At 38.8% G+C, this 12,736-nt stretch overlaps 2 protein-coding genes across 4 annotated transcripts in view; one reads left to right on the top strand and one right to left on the bottom strand.

Annotated features, from left to right (window-relative positions):
* RALB (RAS like proto-oncogene B) overlaps positions 1 to 12,736 on the bottom strand; it is a 54,085-nt gene that overhangs the window by 20,684 nt on the left and 20,665 nt on the right. The window contains exon 1 of one of the 2 annotated variants that reach the window (XM_089520308.1): positions 3,573 to 3,659. The exons of the other annotated variant lie outside the window; for it this stretch is intronic. The gene's annotated coding sequence lies outside the window, so the exon portion shown is untranslated. Of the gene's footprint in view, positions 1 to 3,572; positions 3,660 to 12,736 lie in introns of those variants that run through there. 2 annotated transcript variants of the gene reach the window in all.
* The window catches only part of LOC149313983 (leucine-zipper-like transcriptional regulator 1), an 80,473-nt gene continuing 71,630 nt past the window's right edge, over positions 3,894 to 12,736 (top strand). Inside the window, exon 1 of one of the 2 annotated variants that reach the window (XM_089520306.1) lies at positions 3,894 to 4,146. The gene's annotated coding sequence lies outside the window, so the exon portion shown is untranslated. Of the gene's footprint in view, positions 4,155 to 12,736 lie in introns of both variants that reach the window. The other variant, XM_089520304.1, reaches the window with a different exon arrangement.

The raw sequence follows: 12,736 nt of genomic DNA on the forward strand, positions 1-12,736 counted from the left end.
GCAAACCTCATTTTACTGGCAACGGTTCAGGTCACAATCCAGCAAGAAACTATGTAAAGCTATTGCACAGAGCAGTTTTGACAAGCATTGCAAGTCTCTCCCTATTGTAGCCTATACAAATCTTATTTTTCTTAACATCTGTTCACTGTCCTTTTGCCACATGATTAACACAAGGTAACTCTACAGCGCCAGCTGGTAAGCCACAGCACTTAGCTACCTTGATGATGATGACGTCAAAAACAGTGAAGGCAACACTTGGCTCAGTGTTAACTAGACTGAAGAAGTGCAATGCTATTTCCATCATGTGTATCTATGGCTCCACCAACTTGAGCAAAAAGTGTCAGCCAAAGTTGTTACATGAAAATTCAAAGGTACAGCCATGCTAATCTAGAAAATCAGTATGCAAAGGAATCTTGCAGAGCCTTTGAGACTAACTGAAATAAGTTAACATGCATCTGAGGAAGTAGGCTGAAGTCTACAAAAGCACATACTGCCAACTTATTTCTTTCAGTTAGTCTCAAAAGTGCTACAAGGTCCCTTTGCATATGTGCAAACTGTGAGGATTTTTTTTTTTGGGGGGGGGAGGATCAGTCCAAAAAGGGCTGCTCTTCTAGACTAACTAGAGTGTCCCAAGTTTTCTTTTTCACTACTTATCCTTATAGTTTTTGCCTTCAGTAGAAACTGCAATTGTGGGATTTCTCAGCATCAGTTCAAATGTCCAGTTTATAAAGTACAGATTAAATTTCTATTATCCGCAGTTCCAAAACCCAAAGCTTTTTTCATGGGTGGCTGACATAGTGACTCCTTCGCTTGTTGATGGTTCAATGCACGCAAACTTTGTTTCATGCACGAAAATTATTGAAAATGTTATATAAAATTACCTTTGGGCTATGTGTATAAGGTGTATGTGGGACATAAATGAATTTTGTGTTTAAACTTGGGTCCCATCCCCAAGATATCTCATTATGTAAAAATCCCCAAAATCCAAAACCCAAACGCTTCTTGTTCCAAGCATTTTGGATAACCGAGACTCAACCTGTAGTACCTTAATCCATATTCCAGAAATAATCAAATCAGCAGAAACAACAAAACATTTCTGGTCAGATACATTTCTGTCTCTATTAATGTAGATAACTAGAGGTCATAAAGATAGGATTCTGAATATTCCTGTCCTGTTTGAAATATATCTGTATTAAACTCCTGCATTGTATCCTCAAGAAAGCTGTATACACAACCTTCACAGACCAACAATGACTTCTGTTCAAGCCACTTTGTCTTTGAATATCCTTCATTGCACTCTTCAAAAAAGGAAAAAGGAAGTCTAATTTTCAATTGTGTTGGGAAGAAGGAGTTATATGCAACTTCTATTATGAGGAAGCGTGACCATATGTCCTCCTTTTCCAGGACATGTTCTCCATCCCAGTCTTCTGTCCAGGAGGAACTCCAAAATGTCCTCCATTTGGGAAGTGTAGGTTTACACTTACATTGGTACGTTCAGCTTTTATTTCGTCATGTCCTACGTTTTTCTTGAATGACCGACCTTTTGCGGTACAATCTGCTCACTCCGATTGTAAAGTTTTATTTTAATGTTTTTATCTGTGAGTTTCCTTGGGGCCCCTTCTCTGGGAGAAAAAAGGCAGCACAAAAGTGAAATAAATAAATAAGAATAGAACAGAATAGAATAGAGTGAGGCTACACAAAGCGCAGCCTCCTCCAGCGCTTTCTACTCCGCCTACATGCCTTACAAACCCCAGGACTAGTCAGAGAAACCACAGGGCGATCCTTGCTCTGTCAGACCAGAGGTCCATAAAGTCCCACATCCTGTTTTTAGGCCATCCTGAAATGCAGGACATGAACCGTGTTTCCAAGTGATGATGATGATTAATAATAATAATAATAATAATAATTCCATGCAAATTAAGCTAGCATAACAACCCGCTTTTTGCAGATGGGGGGCTATGGGAGACTAGAGGTGGGGGGGGGGGAACGAAAGCCACTCAGGCTGCATCCACATTGCCAAAATAATCCAGTTTGACAGCGCTCTAACTGCCCTGGCTCGATGCTATGGCATTCTGGGATTTGTAGTTTTGAGAGACATTTAGCCTTCTCTGTCAGAACAAGCTACAGTTCCCAGGATTTCCTACCACTGAGCCAGGGCACTTAAAGTGGCGTCAAAGTGGATTATTTCTGCAGTGCAGATGCAGCCTCAGCCTCATAAAGCCAAGGCAGGTGGAGAGTCTGAAGGTGATGAGTGTCACTTGCCAAAAGGCAGCTGGGACCAAGACTTCGAAACAGGGACTTTCTTATCAAAATGAAGTCGCCAAAACTTCCTCGATTGTTTTAAGGACTTGGTCTCTGGATTAGTAGACAACACGTATTGCAATCCCTCACCCCCCAAATCCTACTGCGTTAGTATTTATATACTACTGCTTTCCCCCCAGAACTGAGACTCAAAGCTGCTTGCAATTTAAAAGCAAAGTATTGTACCATTAAAAACACACACAAAAGCGACTGTTAAAGCAGGAAGCCAAGGAATACAGAAAAACATTTCATTTGGTTGTTAAATGACAACAAGAAGAAAATATGTGTGGATATGTGTACAATAATAATATATGATTTTGCCTTTATTTTAAATGTATGTAATAAATCTTAATAAAAATATATTTAAAAAACAGAATTTAACTGTTACAATATTAAAATATTTACAGTATTAAAACTGATGAGCTGTTAATAAAACACAATTAAAAAAGATAATTTATGGTAAAGTGATAAATCCCACCCATCTTCCCCTGAATGAATGGATGAAGGTGGGTTCTGTATCAGGGATGACTGTGGTGTGGATTTGGGGTGTTATTGTACCTATGGGTTTCCAAAGGAGACCACTTCCTGTGTTGTTGTTGTTGTTGTTGTTGTTGTGTGCCTTCAAGACGTTTCATGGGGTTTTCCTGGCAAGATAACCATCACAAAACATTCATTGTGAGAAACTTTCACTCCCAGCCCATAAAACTGGAAATAACCAAATGTAAATGAGGAGAGCCCACAGGCAGAAGAAGCTATAGAAAGAGATAAATGAACATAATACAACCCCACAAATGCAGATACACACACACACACAGATTAAAGAAGGGAGGCAGGGAAAGGGGGGCAAGTAAGTGACCCAGAGCCAGCGTGTGTTGGGACTAGGGCTGAGAGGAGGCCTGGGTTCGAACGCTGCCCATGGAAACCCATGGAAGGGAGTCACACTCTCTCAGCCTCAGAGGATGGCAAAAAAAGTCTCCGAAGAAGCTTGCCAAGAAGATATAGGTTCATGGCAGAGTCAGCCCTAAGTGGCCTGGGGTCAGAAAGGACTTCTTGAAGGCACGCAACAACAACTAAGCACACACACACAGCCACAGGAGAATGGCTTGGTTGTGTAGTCGCATAGGGTAACACAAAAGCCCCTTTCAGACAGCAAAGGCAGCAGCCTAGCTTTTGCACCCCTTTCAGCGGAATGAAGGGAGGAAGCCTTTGAACTGGCAACACCAGCAGCAGCAGCAACCCTTCCTTCCTTCTATCCTTCTGTGTCTTCTTACCTGAGAGGCTGGCGCCCGAGGATCCCTTCCAACGCCTCCTCTCTGCTTCCAGTGTGCAGCAAGCAAGAGCAAGAGCAAGAGCAGGAGCAGCAGCAGCAGAGCCAGCCCTGCGCGCGCGCTCTCTGTCTCCTGCGCGCGCTCACCCGGGCTTCTCGCTCGCGCGCCCCTCCCCTCTAGTCACACCCAGGCCGCGCGCGCGCCCCTCCTGTCAGTCTCCAGCCACCCTTTCCCTCCTGCGCGCGCAGCTTCCTCCTCCTCCCCCTCTCCCTCATTATTTTTCTTACTGTCCCACTCTGCTATTTTTTTTAAATACAGTGGTGCGCGCGCAACCCCGCTTAGCCTTTCCAAGAGAAAGCCCCCCCCTTTTTGGCTCTTCGCCCCGCCCTTTCCTCGCGCTCGCGCCCACGCGCTATTAAGTCGCGTACTGTCTTTAACCGCCGTTCAGAACCAGCTCGTGAAGAGAAGAGCAACGGCTTCGGCCGCAGTCACGTGTTAGGTCTTGTCCAATTGGAAGTGGAGGGTGTGAAGCCGAGGGCGGCATAGTTGGAACGGGCAAAAGGGAGGGCAATATTAGGTACCTAAGTAAGTACCCTTCTGAGAGAGGAGGGCGATTTAATGTTAACACTTTGAGCCGAAGTGAGAGGGGGCAAGAGTTCCCTCTGTCTGTGTGGGCCATGAATCCCAAGGGCCTGCGTTACTTTGTGATATATTTTGCTTTTGTTTTGGTGGGTAACGCCCTTTGAACACAGGGGCGGTGGCTGGGCAAGAGCTGGAACCACTTCAGCTTCAGAACTGTGTAACAAATGTGCACATTACGCTTCAAACACTGTGAAAACAAGGACGGCTAAGGCTGCGTCCCAGGGATAATCTAGTTTGACACCACTTCAACTGCCTTGGTTGCTATGGAATTCTGGGAATGGTAGGTCTGTGAGACATTTAGCCTTCTCCCGCAGAGAGAGCTCTGGTGCCACAGCAAACTACAATTCCCAGGATTCCACAGCACTGAACCGTGGCAGTTGAAAGCGGTGTCGAACTGGATTATTTCCAGTTAAGATGGAAGTGATGTGAAACAATAGGGCAACTATCCTGACACTAGTTGTGAGGAAGAAGGACTCTTCGGGTGTTGTTTCCAGGACAAGATACACACCTGCTGAAATTTGCTCTTTAGGCTAAAGGCACAAGAGCCCTGTCCTCTGGCATATAAGAGAAGTTCAACTTGAAACAGAATAGTACAGTAACATCCACAATCCACACAACAGCGATACTTTTATTGACCAACCAAAACGCACAAAAGACACGATGCAAGCTTTCGGATACATGATGCACTACCTTCTTCATCAGGCAAAGGGGCTGCAAAATCAAACAGGAGACATTAAAAAAATGTCTTTCTCCTGTTTGATTTTTAACACCTCTGTCTGATTAAGAAGCCAGTGGAGCTTCAAAATCATGTATTTTGTGCATTTTGGTTGGGCAATAAAGGTATCACTATTGTGTGGAGTTCAGATGTTACTGGAATTTTGCTGTACAACAAACACAACTGCCCTGCATATATTTGAAACAGGATGCTATTGTGTACACCAGCTTTTCAGAGCCAGTCTGATGTAGTGGCTTGAGTGTTGCACTATGGTCCAAAACACACTGCAAAAATAATCCAGTTTGAGACCGCTTTAACTGCCCTGGCTTAGCGCTAGGAAGTCCTGGGAATTGTAGTTTATTGTAGCACTATTGCTCTCTGACAGAGAAGGCTAAAACTCTCACAGTTCCCAGATCCCGGGGCCATGGGAGTTAAAATGGTCTCAAACTGGATTATTTCTGCAGTATGTTTTAAAGTTTCGATTGAGGAGACCAGAGCTCAAGTCCCAGCTCAGCCATGAAACCCACTGGGTGACCTTGGGCAAGTCACACTCTCTCAGCCTCCTCAGGGGAAGGCAATGGCAAACCTCCTCTGAACAAATCTTGCCAGGAAAACCCCATAATAGGATCACCTTAGGGTCGCCATAATTTGGAAATGACTTGAAGGCACACAACAACAACAACATCCAGACTCTCGTTTTTCAAGGACAATACTATTATCATGCTTTGTGTTGTATGTGAGGATCTTTCCTGTCCAAAGAGTGTGTGAAGATCAAGCTACAATTCATATTGAATAAAGGACAGTGTTCAGAATATACGCACCATTTTTTACATGCTAGTATGCTACATTTTTACGTCTTCCTTTGAAAGTACATATAACAAGCTGAACTTTTGTGGCCAAGATAAAATGGTGCTCTGAATGAACACGCCAGCTTTCCTCCCCATGGTCCAGGATGATTATAAAACTCAAAGTTTCCTCAGAGGTCACCCACTCCAATCCTCTGCTAAGGCTGCTGTCACATAATACTGCATTTTGTATTTTTAACTTTAAACCAGTCTTATTCCAGTTCAAAATGGTTGTGGAAGTCCGGCTGGAAAGATTACAAAATGAGCCTTAGATACATGCTCTAGACTTTTGTTTTGCTTTCTTAACGTGCCACAAAAAATAACTGTGTTGAGAACAAAATGGTATCTCAAGTAGACAAATAAAACCAAAGAGAGGCTTAAATTCTTTAGTGTCTGATCCACAGTCACAATGGAGTTTATCAGACAAGGGAAATTGGAAGTATAATCCAATGGCAATCCGAACACATTCATAGGGTTTCACGTTATTGCGTGATAGACCACCACACGCAATTTCAGGCAATGGCAAGCTATTTTTGGGCAATGGGAAGTCAGTTCGAATGCAATTCAAATTCACGTAAATTCGCTGAACTAGCGAATTCACGTGAATGCATTCTGGCCCCACTTTCTTTCCATTCGAAATTAAGAGAAATTCCTCCTGTGTGATAAACTCCAATGAAAGCTCCTGCCTTCCCAAAGCTACTCTTTCTTCTTGGTGGGAAGTTGCTCTTGATCTTATGGCATCTTTGGGGAAGAATTCATTTCAGGACAATGTTTTGGGCTTGTTTTAACACTCACACATTCTAAATCCTGATTAGTATTTTAAAAGTTTTTAATGCAACACCAAACAGTGCCTTTCATTAAACAGATTGCTTGGGCCTCCAAATCTTGTAGAAGATTATGGCTAGAGCTTGACAGAATGCAACACTAAACTATGTGGAACTTTATTGCTTTTTCAAAAAGACCCCCCATGTTAGTTATTTGCAAAAAAAATTGTCATGATTGAAAAACAATACAGATTTTATTTTTGAGCTGTAGAAATAATATTTTTATGGCTAGCTGGCAATTCCAGAAATTTCTACGAAAGGACCTTTTCAAAGAATTGTTTTCAGTGCAAAAAGTATGGGGTCAGTTGTGGAGAAATGAAAACCTGAGTGAAGGAAGCTGTGTATGTTCAGCTAACAAGAGCTCATTGGATGCACCTCCTGGTTGCAGAAGTCATGTATTACTTGTTACCATAGCTGGAGGCTGGGAGAATTGGGGTTAGAGCTCCACAAATCTCACAGCTAGCATGGTTAGTTCAAAAAGGTGAAATTTCATGTTCTAACACTGCTGTGGGCTGCATCTGAAGTGTTGAGTAGTATGTGTCTTGTGTGCGCACTCAACAAATTGCAAATGAATAATCATATCTCCCAGCACTCAAATCACACATAAACCAACTAGGCCTTTTCTCTATGAAAACTAGTTAGAATAATGGCAATATGTTTTTATAGCTGCAGAGTAGCCTCAGAGGAAGGAACTATTAAAGATACAGAAGACACCGCAGTTGGTAGTCCTGTTAATAAAGAAGGTATGTTGAAGCAGTTTGGTAACAGCAATAAAGGAACAAATTATGTCTGTGTTAAGGAAATGATACTTTTCAAGAGAAACTACTAGTACCAATGATGATAACCAATGAAACTATACAGTGGGCCCTTGGTATCTGCTACAGTTTGGTTCCAGGACCCACCATGGATCCCAAAATCTGTGGATGCGCAAGTCCTGTTATATATAATGGTATTGTGAAATGGTATCCCTTACATAAAATAGCAAAATCAAAGTTTGCTTTCTGGAATATATATATATATATATATATATATATATATATATAAATATTTCCAAGCAATGGATGTTTAAATCCATGGACAAAGAATCAGTGGATATGAAGGGCTGACTGTAATTGAAACTCATGGTCCACATTTTGGAATGAAGCTTTATCAATGAAAAATGTGTTTGCAGTTTTAGAAGCTTTGTGTGTGTGCGCGCACATGTTAGCTTTCAAAAAGATTCAAAAGCTTTTGAGGAAAAAATTGTATGTTATCAGAAATCCAAGCAGCTGCTACTTCATTGTTCTATAGTTGCTATTCCATGGCTTTACATCAGGGTTTCTTAGCCAGGGTTCCTTCAAACCCTAGGATTCTGCAAGAAGTCATAACTGGGGGGAAAAATACAGATTTTATTTTTGAGCTGTAGATATAATTTTTTTAATGCAGGGGCTCCCTTCAACATGGAAAATATTTCAAGGGTTCCTCCAGCATTAAAAAAAATATGAGAAAGGCTGTTCGATATATTTTCAGCATTCAAGCACAATTCCCAGTAACTGTGACCTAAGATGGTGAGTGCCAATAGGACTGGGACCAAAACAGTCACAGAGAAAGAAGACTATGCAGAACTTAGAAAAGTTACTTTCTTTGGTCTATGATTCCCAAAATCCCCCGGGCAGCAGGGCTTTCACTTCATTCCAGTCCAAAACAGTCCAATGTGGATTTAACATGTATAGTAGCCATGAAATGTTGAGCATCATTCATGAAAGGTGCAGTACAGAATGTGTCATGGTGGAGATCAAGTCTGAGGGAAGAAGACCTTCTCTGTGGCTTCTCCTAGATTCAGAAACGTCTTCCCTAAGGAGGCTAGGCTGACTTCTCTGTTTTTGTTTGGTCAGTGAGGAAGTGATTGTTTTACAGGCAAGGGGCTTTTTAAGGAGATGTTCTGCTTTTATTTGCTTTTAAATCAATGTTTTGAGTGATTTGTGATAATTTAATACTATTGTAATCATAACTTTTTTGCAGATTTTAGCCACACATGCAGTTATCCCTCCGGATTCACTGACTTTGCTGTTTGCAGTTTTGAATTTCTGCAGAGGGAAGCCAGGAGGGACAAAATTGTGTGCACGCCCGCAGTTCACGCATGGCCATTAAAAACAATGAGGCTCCAATATTTGCAGTTTTTGGATCTGCAGAATGGATCCCCCCACGAAGCAGAAGGGATGACTGTATTTGTAATATCACTGTGCTGTAAGGCACTTTGCATTCCAGCGTTGGGAGGGAAAGTGGAATATAAATAAACCGATAGATGGATAGAATCTTGCAATGGAACACAACTCTTAGAAGGTGGTGCTTTGTTACAGTGTTTTGCTGTCTTTTGTTGCAGACACATCTCATGTTTGATGGATGAGCTTCTAGGCTTTTTATGCAATTAATGGTGCATGTTAATGCAAAACAAGAAGTAAGATCAAGTACTTTGAACATCTGAAAATCATAGATTACAGCAATAACTTGGAGATAAGGGAAAAGGAGCAAAATAGTTTAAGAGAATAGTTATTATCTATCTCTTTTTTTCTTATCTTTCTCCTTTTTTATTTCCTCATACTCTCTGTCTTTTTTGAGCTTGTTGTTCTCCCCCTCTCCACTATACTTAACCCTTTTCTCACTCAGGACTAAGAAGAGGGAAAAGGTGAGAGGAAATGGCAGATAATCAAAACTTAGAATCACAAAATGAGCTTGCAAGCACACTCTTATCAGAAACCTTACCAGAGCCAGAACGTCCGAAAGAAATAATTGTTAATATACATTTATTAGAAGAAATAAAGAAAATAGGGACAGACATAAAAAGAGAAATAACTGAAAAATTTAAAGAAGAGATAAAAGAACTTAGAAAAGAAATAAAAGCAGATATACAAAAAGAGATAAGCATTTTTAAAGAGAGCATAACACAAATTACAGGAGAAATTAACATAATAAACAAAACAAAGAAATTCAAAAGAAAACAGAAACTCTAGAAAAGAAAATGAATATATCAGAGGAAAAACAAAAACAGGAAGAAGGTTATAAAGCAAGTTTAGAAATGCGTTTTCAGAGAAAATGTATAAAATTAAGAGGATTAGAAGAAGAACAAAATGAAAACCTGGTAAGAAGAGTTATTCCTCCTTTGGCAGAATTTGTTGGATGGGTTCAAGAACAATTAGACCTCGAAATTGATAAAATCTATAGAGTAGATTCCTGGTATGAAAAAATCATAATGTTCCAAGAGATATCAAGATATTTTTTTGTGAGACAAAGAGTAAAGGATCATATCCTAGATACAAACTACAATAAAAAATTTGAGATTGAAGGGAAGGAAGTAAAAATATATAAAGCTATACCACTCCAAATATTAAAGAAAAGAAGAGATTATATGATGTTGACAGTGTATTTAAGGCAGAACAATATTAAATATAGGCGGAAGAAAACAGAGGGGGTTTCTTTCACATTTCAGAAAAAGAAATTTATAATAAATACAGAAGAAAAGATGAAGGCCTTTCTAATCAAACGAAAAGATAAACAGGAGCCAGACAATACAGGAGAGGAAAAGGGACAGAGAAGTGAAAAAGAAAGTAAAACAACAGGGTTGAGAAAGATGGAGACGAGCAGAAAGCTTAAATAGAATTAAAGAGTCAAAGAAAGAAGGAGAAAGCTCAAAAGATTCAGTTAAAGAAACATCAGATGAAGAAGGAGAGACAGAAGCAGAGCAGGAATCAGAACCTAAAATGACAAAAGCAAAAGAGAGAGAAAAAGGGAAAAAGAATGAGAGGGATGCCAGAATATGCTTTAAGTAAAAAAGGGAGAAAAAGAACAAGAAAGAACAGGAAAACTAGATACAGTATTAGAGACCTAAATTTGGAATTATTAAAAACACAAAATGGCAATAACATTACTTTCATGGAATGCCACTGGTCTAAATTCCAAAATTAAAAGGAGAAAGATATTCCATGTTCTAGAAAAACAAAAAATAGACTTTATTTGCTTACAAGAAACTCATATCAAAGAAAAGGATAGTCATGTTTTGCAAAATAAAAAATTGGGTGACCTATTTGCAGTAGGAGATCAAGAAAAGTAGATAAAGGGTGTGGCAATCTATATAAGGAACAAAGGACAAGCAAAAGAAATATTTAAAGATAAAAATGGACACTATATGGCAATAGAGATAACATATCAACAAGAGAAAATATTGTTATTAAATTTATATGCACCACAAAATAATAAAGGAAATTTTTATTAAAAAACTGCGTCAATTGATAGAAGGTTCTGATTATGAGAAAATTATATTGACAGGGGACTGGAATGGTGTAATGAATCCTGAGTTAGATAGATCAGGTCAGAGAGATAAAAGAGGGAATCAAGGGAAATTGCCTCAATCAGCATTTGAACTAATAGAACAACTAAATTTAAAGGATGTATGGAGAGAAATAAACAATAAAAGTAGAGATTATACCTTTTATTCAGACAGGTTCAAATGCTGGTCTAGGATAGATATAATTTGCACCTCAAAGTTATTGTTAAAAGACATCAAAATGGAGATACTACCAAAAACCCTATCAGACCACTGTCCAATTAGGTTGACTATTAAATGCAGGAAAAATGTAAACCGCTCTGAGAGCCATTAGGGCTGAAGGGCAGGGTATAAATACCTAAATAAATAAATAAGAATATACATGGAAACTAAAATATTATTTATTATTGGACGAGATGATTGTAAGGAAAATGAAACAAGAAATGGAACTTTATTTTCAGGAAAACATGACTGCAGAAACTTCAACCCACATTTTTTGGGATGCAGGGAAAGCAGTTATGAGGGGATATTTAATTCAACAAGAAGCAAGGAAAAAGAAAACAGAAAAACTGAAAGAAAAAGAAATAATGGAAAAGGTAGAAAGGAAAGAGCAGGAATTTAAGAAAAAGACAAAAGACTACTCCAGGATCTTCAAATATTGAGGAATCATTTAAATCAAAAAATTACTCAACAAGTGACCAATAAAATAAAATATATAAAACAATATCAATTTGAACATGCTAATAAAATAGGGAAATGTTTGGCATATAAAACAAAAAAACAAAGGGAAAGGAATATAATAATGAAAATAAAAGATAAAGGGAAAGAATACAACCAGCAGGAAAAAATAAAACAAATAGCGACAGAATATTATAGAAGATTATATACCGCTGATAAGGTAACAGAGAGCAAGAAAATAGAGATCCAAGAATTAAAAAGGAACAAATCCCTCAATTTTCGGAAGAACAGAAAAAGGAACTAAATTCCCCAATAACAATGGAAGAAATACAAACAGCAATAAGAAATTTAAAAGATAATAAAGCACCGGGCCCAGATGGCTTAACAGCTAAATATTACAAAACATTTAGTGAAGTGTTGTTACTACCTTTATATAAAACAATAAAAGAAATAGAAAAAAATGGGCAACCACAAACATGGAGTGACACAGTGATTACATTAATACACAAAGAGAATAGCGACCCTAAACAAATAGAGAATTACAGGCCAATATCGCTGTTAAATCTTGACTACAAGATATATGGGTCAATTCTGGCAAAAAGATTTAAAAAAGTTTTAAGCATATGGATACATGAAGATCAATGTGGATTTCTTCCAGAGAGGCAATTAAAAGACAACATAAGAACAGTAGTTGACCTAATAGAATATTATAAGAATCATATAGGAAAAAAATTAGGAATTTTGTTCCTAGATTTGGAAAAGACATTTGATAACGTAAGTTGGGTGTTTATGAAAGAGATATTAAAACAAAGTGGAGTAGGTGATAGATTTAAAAATTGGATTAATATAATATATGAATGACAACATGCACAATTAATAATGAATGGGGAGAAGTCAGAAAAATGTAACATAACCAAGGGGACATGCCAAGGAAGCCCTCTTTCCCCACTGCTTTTCTTAATGACAATAGAAATTTTATTGAGAAAGATAAGAAAAGACAATCAGATAAAAGGAATCCAGAATCATAAATTTGAACTAAGGGCTTTTGCAGATGACATCGCAATATTTTTGTACAATCCTACAGATAGCATTAGAAAATTAATCAAACTCTTAGAAGAGTACAGTCTAGTAGCAGGAATCGAGATTAATAAAAAGAAAAGCGG

This window comes from Sceloporus occidentalis, unplaced genomic scaffold (genome assembly GCF_023333645.1).
Source record: "Sceloporus occidentalis isolate IW3139 unplaced genomic scaffold, rSceOcc1.0.p SCAF_4, whole genome shotgun sequence".
NCBI lineage: Eukaryota > Metazoa > Chordata > Lepidosauria > Squamata > Phrynosomatidae > Sceloporus > Sceloporus occidentalis.